At 38.4% G+C, this 9,488-nt stretch overlaps 1 long non-coding RNA gene across 1 annotated transcript; it reads right to left on the bottom strand.

Annotated features, from left to right (window-relative positions):
* Positions 1–7,033: 7,033 nt before the first annotated feature.
* LOC121883582 lies at positions 7,034–7,750 on the bottom strand. The gene is made up of 3 exons (XR_006092244.1): positions 7,607–7,750; positions 7,411–7,523; positions 7,034–7,304 (listed from the first exon to the last, which is right to left on the bottom strand). It is a non-coding gene; the product is annotated as an uncharacterized LOC121883582 (long non-coding RNA).
* Between the last annotated feature and the right edge of the window lie 1,738 nt (positions 7,751–9,488).

Genomic DNA, 9,488 nt, shown 5'->3' on the forward strand with positions numbered 1-9,488 from the left:
CTGCAACTAACGATTATTTTCAGTATCGGTTAATCTGCAGATTGTCCTCTTGATTAATCAATTTATCATTTAGTCTATAAAATGTTAAAAAATAGTGGAAACAATGGCTTTCATAATGTTTTAGAGCCCAAGGTGATGCCTTCAATTTGCTTTTTTGTACAAACCAAACCTGAAAGATTAGTCAATTTTCAAAATGGCTTCAGATTAATTTTCTGTTGATCTACTAATCAACTAATCGTTGCAGCTGTATGCTCACAATGCTGCTTTTGTTGAGGCCTTATGTGAACATGTATGCCTTGTTAAACTCAAGCATATTGATATATGACATAGGAAAGAGAACGATTATTATTCACACAATCACAATTAGTTTTTAGTAAAACTGTGCCATATAAAAATGGCATCCTCTCTTGGACACCACTGATTTGAACCATGAGGAAACAGACTGAAAGCATCATATGAGGTGCCAGAGCGCTCTCGAATCAGTCTGAAACTCTTCCTGAGGCGACTTTTCGTGCTGGAGAATCACCTTGTTGTGGTGGAATATTGGGTTTCACAAGAATTGGCTGCATCATTGTGGGCACGGAGAACCAGAGCTCTTCCCTAATGGCTCGGAGATTAAATGGTACAAGACACATGTCTGATGAAACAAAGAAGCAGAATTTCAGAGCCAAACACGACGGATCTTGAAAGGAGGATATTTTCAAGAGCTAATTGCATTGGGTAGGCTAATGCATTTGAACATTTATCAAGCTCGTCTGTTTTCTCTCCAAATCTAAAACACCCGCAGGAATGCTTTCATTTGTAGCCTGTAACTGCTGCAGGCTCAGCTGTCAGCACGCTGGGCCTGTGACAAACAGCATTTGAGAGTACAGTATTTGAACGTGCAATGGAGCAATGAAATCAGTGGTCCAAGAAGTTCATTCTTCCCTGGATAACAGTACTATTTGGCCCATGTCCGTATAGTCTAAAAGCCAAAACTCTTCTATGTCTGTTCAACAGCGCTGCTCTCCTCTGGTTATAATTCTCCCCTCAGTCCCTGGAAGCTTCTCATGTAGTCCGGAGAAGTCCGCTCGCCGATCCAACAGCGAGGATTGTTTGGATTTATGGACAAGCTTTACTGTGCTGTTGGGAACCGGCATACAATCACTGCGCTGCAATGAAATCCTGAGATTATTCTGCCTCGACCATAACTGGTTTCATTCTGACCTGAGTCAAGATATTCAAACCAATTTGGGGGGAAATTTCTGTTACATGCCATTCTAGCCTCAGACTCTACACACGGCATCCTTCAGCTGCAAGATTTTTATAGACAAACTTGTGTAGAGGTTGAAGTAGGGGGGAGGGAGAATGTGAGGCCACAGAGGGAAGTAAAAAAGTTAATGGAAATTAACTTCTTGGACTCTTAGGACAGATGGAGGACAGTGTTTATTGAAGTGATTTTCAGCTTGGTTTTAAGACCGAACACGTTTTTTTTCTACGTTTGCAGTTAAATTATTAGTACTGTAGTTGTACCTTTTGTTGTTTAAAGCACCAGTCTAACAATGTGTGAAATCTTCCTGTTTGTCATCTGAGATGGGTCCAGTATGTGTTTAACCTAGATTTACACAAAGACTGTCCGGTCTTCTGTTTAAACTCTACTGTCAACTAAACTCAGCTGACTACAGGTCTGACGAGGAAAAACATCTTCATCAATTTGACAACACATGCAGAGGATATTTAGAGAAAAACTGCAAAGTGAGAAATCACACAATATAAAAGAAAACAACCAAATACAGAATCATGCTGCATATAGAGAAAACACAACCATTCTGAGTGTTGTTTTATTTAATCTCTTTTTGTTTATTCATATAGGGATGAACTAATACCAAAGCATTTATAGCCTGAGCTGGTTTGTAACACCCGTCCCTAGATGGGCCTTTAAAATACATACAACTCAACAATAAAATGTATGCAGAGCTTCACAAAACACAAAACTTCAACAAGGAAATACGTACAAAACAGCACAAAACACAAACAATTCACAAACAATAAAGGTATCATTGTTGCATGCTGTGTTTTCCCAGCGTTGAAAAGTTTAAAGACTGTCAAACCTGCAGGTTGTCACAGTGAATTTGATGCTGTATCGTGATGCTGTTGTGGCGTTTTTATAGTAAAATACTTCAGGAAGAAAGTCAAGTCGAGTCAAATTTATTTATATAGCACATTTCGTATGGCAAGCGTAAACTCAATGTGCTTAAAAACAAGTAAAGATCATACGTAACGAATATATTATATTAACATTACATATATAAAACAAATAAGATAAAACATAAAATAAGAAGATGTTACATTATCATTGTTAAAAGAAATAGCAATAATAATACTGATGAAAATGTAGATTTTTCTGCTTGGTGTTGTCGGTCTGATTGTGATCGGCTGTGTTTTATCAGAAGTCAGACGTTTGCAGATATCGTTCCTCAATATTTGGCCAGAACTTGCGCCCCCCTCCCTAAACGTTACTAACACACAGTGGGGGGGGGGTTGGTGTTGATGTGAGCTCCTGTGTCTCCACGCTCTGCTGCTGTGATGGATGGACTCGGTGTTAAAGGCCACAGTTTACTGATTACAGAGGAGGTCTTCACCACCATGTAACCCCCCCTACAACCTCTAGCTTAGCTGGTGATGTCATCACCTATGGTCATTTACACCCTCCTCGACCCCCAAAACACACAAACACACAAAACCCTCTGTGGCTTGTTGTGGCGGTGGTCACCATCACTGATGCGTGGCTCCTGACGGTGTGTGTATATGTTCTTGTACTTCTATCTTTGTGAGGACCTATTTGCGTTTAAAGCTTCAGTGAGGACACTTATTTCTTCAAAGGGCTGCTTGAGGGTAAAAACTTGACACTGAAAGTAAATTATCATGCTATTATTATTAGACACCAGTCAAATGAGGCAAAATAAGACTTGTGGATGCTACTAAATTAAATGTGAGAATGTTCTTTTATCGTTTCTTTCATCCCTTTTTTTTTTTTTTTTGGCAACAAATTCTTCAAAGTATTGACGAGTGGCTTCTTGATCTGCTGCCAGAATCTCCCAGATTTATCTCCCTTGTTTGTGCTGTTATTTGTTACACAATGATTTAGTGTTAGATGGTTTCTATCTGTTGGAAAAAAAAACTTGAAGTACAAAAACAAAACAAAAGAAACCCACACATAGTAAAATTGGGGTTAGATATTGTGATAATTAAGGTTTGAGGCCAGTATGGTATTGAGGTATATACTGTATATATGTGTGTGAGTGAGTGTCTTTGATCACTGTTAACGGGCCGGAGCTCGTATGCTTTTAACTTAATTCCTCTGATTGTGGAGTTTATTTATCTAAGTAGCAGTCTGTTAAACACAATCTCAGTTTTCCTCCTTGTGTCAAACGGCTGCTGCTCGTTTCTCTTCCTCCATGAATTCACTTTCTCCTCTAAAGTTTTTTTTTTTTTAAATCTCTCTCACTGCTTTCAGGAGCCACTAAAACCATGGTAGGAAACAGTATTTGGATCACATTTTACCCTCTTCTCTGTATGAATATATCATTTGTCTGTAGACATTTCTGGCGTCTTGATGTCAGACAGATTGCAGGTTCAAGCCCCGCCCCCGACTAACGAGCTGAGCTAATTGATTTGAATCTGAAGGTAAATGAGTCAGCTGCAGGCAAGCGCTCTCAGTCTCATTAACCTGATTAATACACTTTCCCCTCTCGACATGCCTCTTTTCCCTTTCAGCTACAGATTACATGTCACTGCGTGTCATTAGTTCTTCCTCTGAACGGGAGAAATGAACGTGACCTGAGGCCTTCAGTCAGGGAAACACATGGGAAATCGTTGGTAAAATGGAGGGAGATCTCCAAACAGCTGCCGGCGGTTCATCAGTCTGACCGCTCTGTTGTTGTCTTATGATTAAAGTTTCTCTCTGCCAAGACTGTAATTATGTTGAACCAGTCTGTAATAGTGCACTCATAATAGTTATTACAAAATCACTGTCACAGAGAGCACTCATGGAAGAAGTTTGAAGAGATATATGCGCTCAGCGGCGGCACATCTCACTAACTACACTGTCCTACAGCCAGAAGCCAGACTACATAGCAGAATCTGATACTAACAAAACACTTAGACTAATGTGTGTCTCCATGACAAAATAATACGCATTGCTTTGTTTTCATTAAGGTTATTATTATTGATATGATAAAAGCATCTAAATTGTTAGTGGTGTAAACGGAACCATCATGATGAGCCAATGGAGTAGGATATGTTTATTTATTTAATATCCCGACGTTTTGAATTATCGTTCACATGAAATGAATGACTCATTCAGGCATTCTCACATCTGTTGTCAAGTAGACACAGCATATCCATGTATGGATATGGCTTGAAAATAAAGTAGCGTTAGACATCCAAGAAAATTATAACTTCTCAGGCTGGTAGTCCAAACAGTAGAAAGGTCAGACCCTTTGTTTTCTTGTGATAACATGTTGATTATTTTGAGATGACAAAGCTTCGTATTTGTTTTCTCGAGATAACGAAATAATTAACTTGTGATCTCGAGATAACGGCATTAAAAAAAACACTCTCATAGCGTAGAAAAAGATCCTCAGGAGTTGGTAGAGAGCAAAAACAAGAGCTAAAAGAGAGTGAATATTGGACTTACATTCACCAAGTGGACAGAAACACGACTCCACATGAATGATAATGTTGCTCCATAACTGCTGGATGTTGAAATAAGCAACTGTTTGCTAACAAGTTCAACATATCGACTTAAGAGCTGATGGTAGTGTTGTGGTCACTTCACTAAAAAACTAGAAGATTTTATAATATGATTGAAAGTTCCAGAACAGAGGTGAGATTGTTTTTTTTTAAAGATCTTTATAGATTTTATTTTACTGTTGTGTTTGTCTCTATATTTATGTATTTTTATTTATGCTTTTTATATAAGAAATATCTCTGAGTTTGAAGCCAGTGCAGGGTTTTAAGAATAGATGTGATGTGTTCAGTGTTTTTGTTCTTGTGAGGACACTTGCCGCAGCATTTTGAATGAGTTGTAATTGTTTTAAAGTTTTCCAGAGGCCAGAGAGTAGTCCAATCTGCTAAAAACAAAAGCGTGAATCAGCTTTTCCAGGTTATGTCTGGACAACAGGTCTCTGATTCTGGTAATAATAAAGTGGTAGAAGGTTGATTTCCCAGTTGACTTGATATGGCTGCTAAAATTGAGGTCTGACTCTAGTATAACACCCAGATTTCCTGCAGTGGAACTGGGGTTATAAGATAAAGACCTCAGGTGGTCAATCACAACCACTCTTTCCTTTTCTTGGGCCAAAAACAATAACTTCGGTTTTATCTTTATTTAATTTCAGGAAATGTTGCTGCGTCCAGACGTTGATTTGATTGATACATTGCAGCAAGGAGCTTAGTGGACTGTGGTTGTTAAGCTACATACATTTTAGTGTTGTTGGCATAAATTTGACATGCAATGTTATTGTAATGAATAATATGACCTATAGGGAGCATAAACAGATTAAAAATAAGAGGTCCTAAAATTGATCCCTGCGGAACACCACAGGTCATTTCTACTTTTGAGGATGCAGAGTTTCCAATGACTACAGAGTAATTTCTGTTTTCTCCACCCAATTTTGTAGCCTCTCCAATAATTCTCTGTGGTACATGGTATCAAATGCAGAAATAAGATCAAGGTTTTCCCTTTTCAGTGTTACTGCCAATATCATTTAGAACTCTAACAAGCACAGTCTCTGTACTACGTTAAGCCTGGATACCTGATTGGCAGCCATCAAGTAGATTATTTTCATTCAGAAAGGTGTTAAGTGGTTTAGAGACAGACTTTCCAACAATCTTTCTAAGAAAGGAAAGATCATCTATAGGTCTATAATTAGAAAGCGTAGAGATATCATGGTTACTTGAAGAGTAACTACAGAAGAGGCTTGATAATAGTCGTTTTTAGCTCATTTGGGAAGTGATCACTTAAAAGCGACATATTGACAGTTTTAAGTACTTCACCTGCCAGACAATTAAAAACAAGTTTAAAGAAACTTGAGGGTATTTAATGAGCAAGTGGATGAATTAAGTTGCCTCACTATGTCCTCCAGTGTTTTATAATTGATAGACCTGAACAGTGCTAGTTCAGCGACTGTCTTTGACTTTCAGTGATAAAGGGAAAGTGTTTGAGTTAGTGATGGCCTGTCTAATATGTTGTATTTTATCACTAAATAAGGAGGCAAATACATTGCTTTTATCTATTTAAAAGAGTTCAGGGGCAATCTGGGAAGAAGGATTAATTAATCAAACAATGTGTGGATTGTTTATGTCTTTGCTGATGATATTCCAAAAAAAAAAGTTTAGCCTCAATTCTGAGTTAAAAAGATAAAGTTGTTTTTTTTAAATAGCATGATGAACATAGAGTTCAGGTTTTCTCCATTTCCTCTCTGCTTTTCTAAATTCCTTTTTTTGGACTCTAACAGTATTTTTGGTAATTTGGTGGTGATTATTTTAATAGTGACAGGTGTGATCCTATCAATGACATATTCAGTTTTTTGAATTTAAAGCATTTAGAAGCACATCAACCAAGTTAGAATAAACTGTGAGATTGTTCTCATAAATTCAGTAGCAGTGTCGTCATTGATGTCCCTTTTCTCAACAACTTACATGGTATTTTGTTTATTCAGTGATAAAAATAAGTCAGAAAAATACACAAAAATTATCAGAAACAGTCGAACCTTTTACGGCAGTAATTTAAAGGCTGGAACAGGTTAAAACTGTCCAGCAAAGCATAACTTTACTACTACTATTACTTCTACTACTACTACTACTACTACTAATAATAGTAATAATAATAATAATGTATATCATGCTATTCCTACAGCATATTACCTGCATTTTCGGGTGAACAGTTGACGATTGTGTTTTATAAACGAGGTTGACTTCCTGTCTGCCAGGTCGATGTCTCCCGTTGGAGTAAACTGACCCCCCCTCCCTCCCTCATCTCCTCCACTTCCTCTCTTTAGGTAACCATGATCCTGCCCTCGCCGAGTTTCTGGATCCTCTGTCCGACACTGAACACCTTCCCCTTTTGCCCCTGCACACGGGGAAACACATCCAATCCCTCCTGAAGCAAGCATTTAATTAAAGGCAATAAATTATCCAACTTTCTTTTCGGTTCGCCTGAGTCCCACAGATCTAGACGGCGCGGTGAGAGAGTTTCAGGAGGAGGCGAGTGAGCTCATGGCGGCTGAGTATTGATGGACCAGCAGGTCACAGGCCCAGACCTGGAGGAGGCAGATTAATGTCTCTTTGGAATTTGGGTCTGCACAGGCTAACGTTCGTTACGCAAGTCCAAATTAGGAGTCGGTTTGTTTAGATAAACCTCGTTACCTCTGTGGGCTCACTGCCTGCAGCCAGAGAGGGTCATCCCCTGGGCACGAGCTCCAACTGCTCCTCAGGACCAATTTATCACCATCTGAATGTATCTGCTGCATTCTTTCCTGCTGAGAGAATATACAGATAGGCTTACAAAAGAGCCAGCTCATACATATATACACGCTGACACAAACAAAATTAACTGACTCACCTTCATATATCAACAGAATGTACGCTCTCAGTATGAAATATGAACGCTCACACATCCCATCCTCCTTATAGACTAATCCAGGTTATGGATGTGCAGCGGTGGAAAAAGTATTTAGATCCTTTACTTAAGTAAAAGTGCCAATAAAACAATGTAAAAATACCCCATTATGTGTAAAAGTCCTGCATGATAAATCCTACTACAGTAAAAGTACATAAGTATTATGAGCTTGATGTAGTTAAAGTATTGCAGTAAAAGTACATAAGTATTATGAGCTTGATGTAGTTAAAGTATTGCAGTAAAAGTACATAAGTATTATGAGCTTGATGTAGTTAAAGTATTGCAGTAAAAGTACATAAGTATTATGAGCTTGATGTAGTTAAAGTATTGCAGTAAAAGTAGTGGTTTGGTCCCTCTGACTGATATATTATTATATATGACATCATTAGATTATTAATAGTGAAGCATCAGTGTTAGAGCAGCATGTTACTGTTGTAGCTGCTGGAGGTGGAGCTAGTTTACACTACTTTATATACAGTTAGCTAGTTTAGTCCAGTGGTTCCCAACCTAGGGGTCGGGCCCCTCCAAAGGGTCAGCAGATAAATCTGAGGGGTGGTGAGATGATTAATGGGAGAGGAAAGAAGAAAAAACAAAGTTCTGATACACAAATCTGTTTTCAGTTTTTGGACTTTTTCTCTAATCTTTGATTTTTGCTGAAATATTGGATCATTTGAACATTTATTGAAATGAAAGCATGTGAGAAGTTTAGAGGGAAAAATCACTATTTGGTGGAGCTGTTAACAACTCATAGACATGTGAAATGTGACCCCGACTACACACTGCTTTTTGTAAGACGTCAAAAGACAAAAAGGTTGGAAACCACTGGTTTCATCTTTAACAATGTGTTGTATTTTAAAAGCTTGTTATATTATCCATTGTGTCAAATCTTCATCTGAAAAGTAACTAAAGCTGTCAAATAAATGTAGTGGAGTAGAAAGTACAATATTTCCCTCTGACATGTAGTGGAGTGGAGCAGCCAGTATTAGATAAATAATCATACAAAGCTCCAGAATATAAATATAAACCTGGAAATGTGCAGATTACGTCCTCTTTAAATTTACTACAGTGCTGATTTTTGTTCTGGTAAATGTTACGTTATGAGACACCTCGTCAGTGATCATATCTTTGTATTGCAGGCAGATGTTGACCTTTGACCCTAGTAGAAATACAGCTAAATACTTCTGTCACACACATCATCTCAGACTGTTATGATTATATGATTGTTATATGATACGATCAGTTATTCCGTGTTTGTTTTCCGTCACAAACCTACTCCGATATGCTGCGTTCACTGCCTGTTTGATCTGTGGGACATTACACAACTGCACAGCTCCACAAAGTCTTAAAAATCAAATATAATTTCCACATTTGGCTTGATGTCATTGAGTTGTTGTCGTCCTCAAACACCACCAGACTCTCTTTACTTCCTCTAACATGTTGTTTTTACTTCCCTTTTTGCATTTTTAAGTTCATATTTGAGTCCCCCGTTGTGCACTGACTGGCTAATCACACATTTAGCTTTAAAAGCGGAGATGAAGGCAGTTTCCACAATCCCCTAAAGAGGGCAGTCAAACATGGGGGTTGAAGCTGTCAGTCCAGAGTGAAGCAGAGGGAGACGAGCAGCACCGAGGACGCATGTTTGCTTTAACTCTCCTGTTTTCTGCTTCAAAAATAATCTCCAGTCGCTCGTGAAAAAAAAAAATGTCACCGAGACCGTTAAAGTCATCTGAACAAGTTCTGTATCCAGCAGCTCCCAAAACAAACCCCCCCCCCTCCCTCTGGAGTCTGTAACCCAGCTAGATATCTGCACTCTCCTTTCTACTCT

The sequence above is a fragment of the Thunnus maccoyii genome, chromosome 2, assembly GCF_910596095.1.
Source record: "Thunnus maccoyii chromosome 2, fThuMac1.1, whole genome shotgun sequence".
In the NCBI taxonomy this organism is placed as follows: domain Eukaryota; kingdom Metazoa; phylum Chordata; class Actinopteri; order Scombriformes; family Scombridae; genus Thunnus; species Thunnus maccoyii.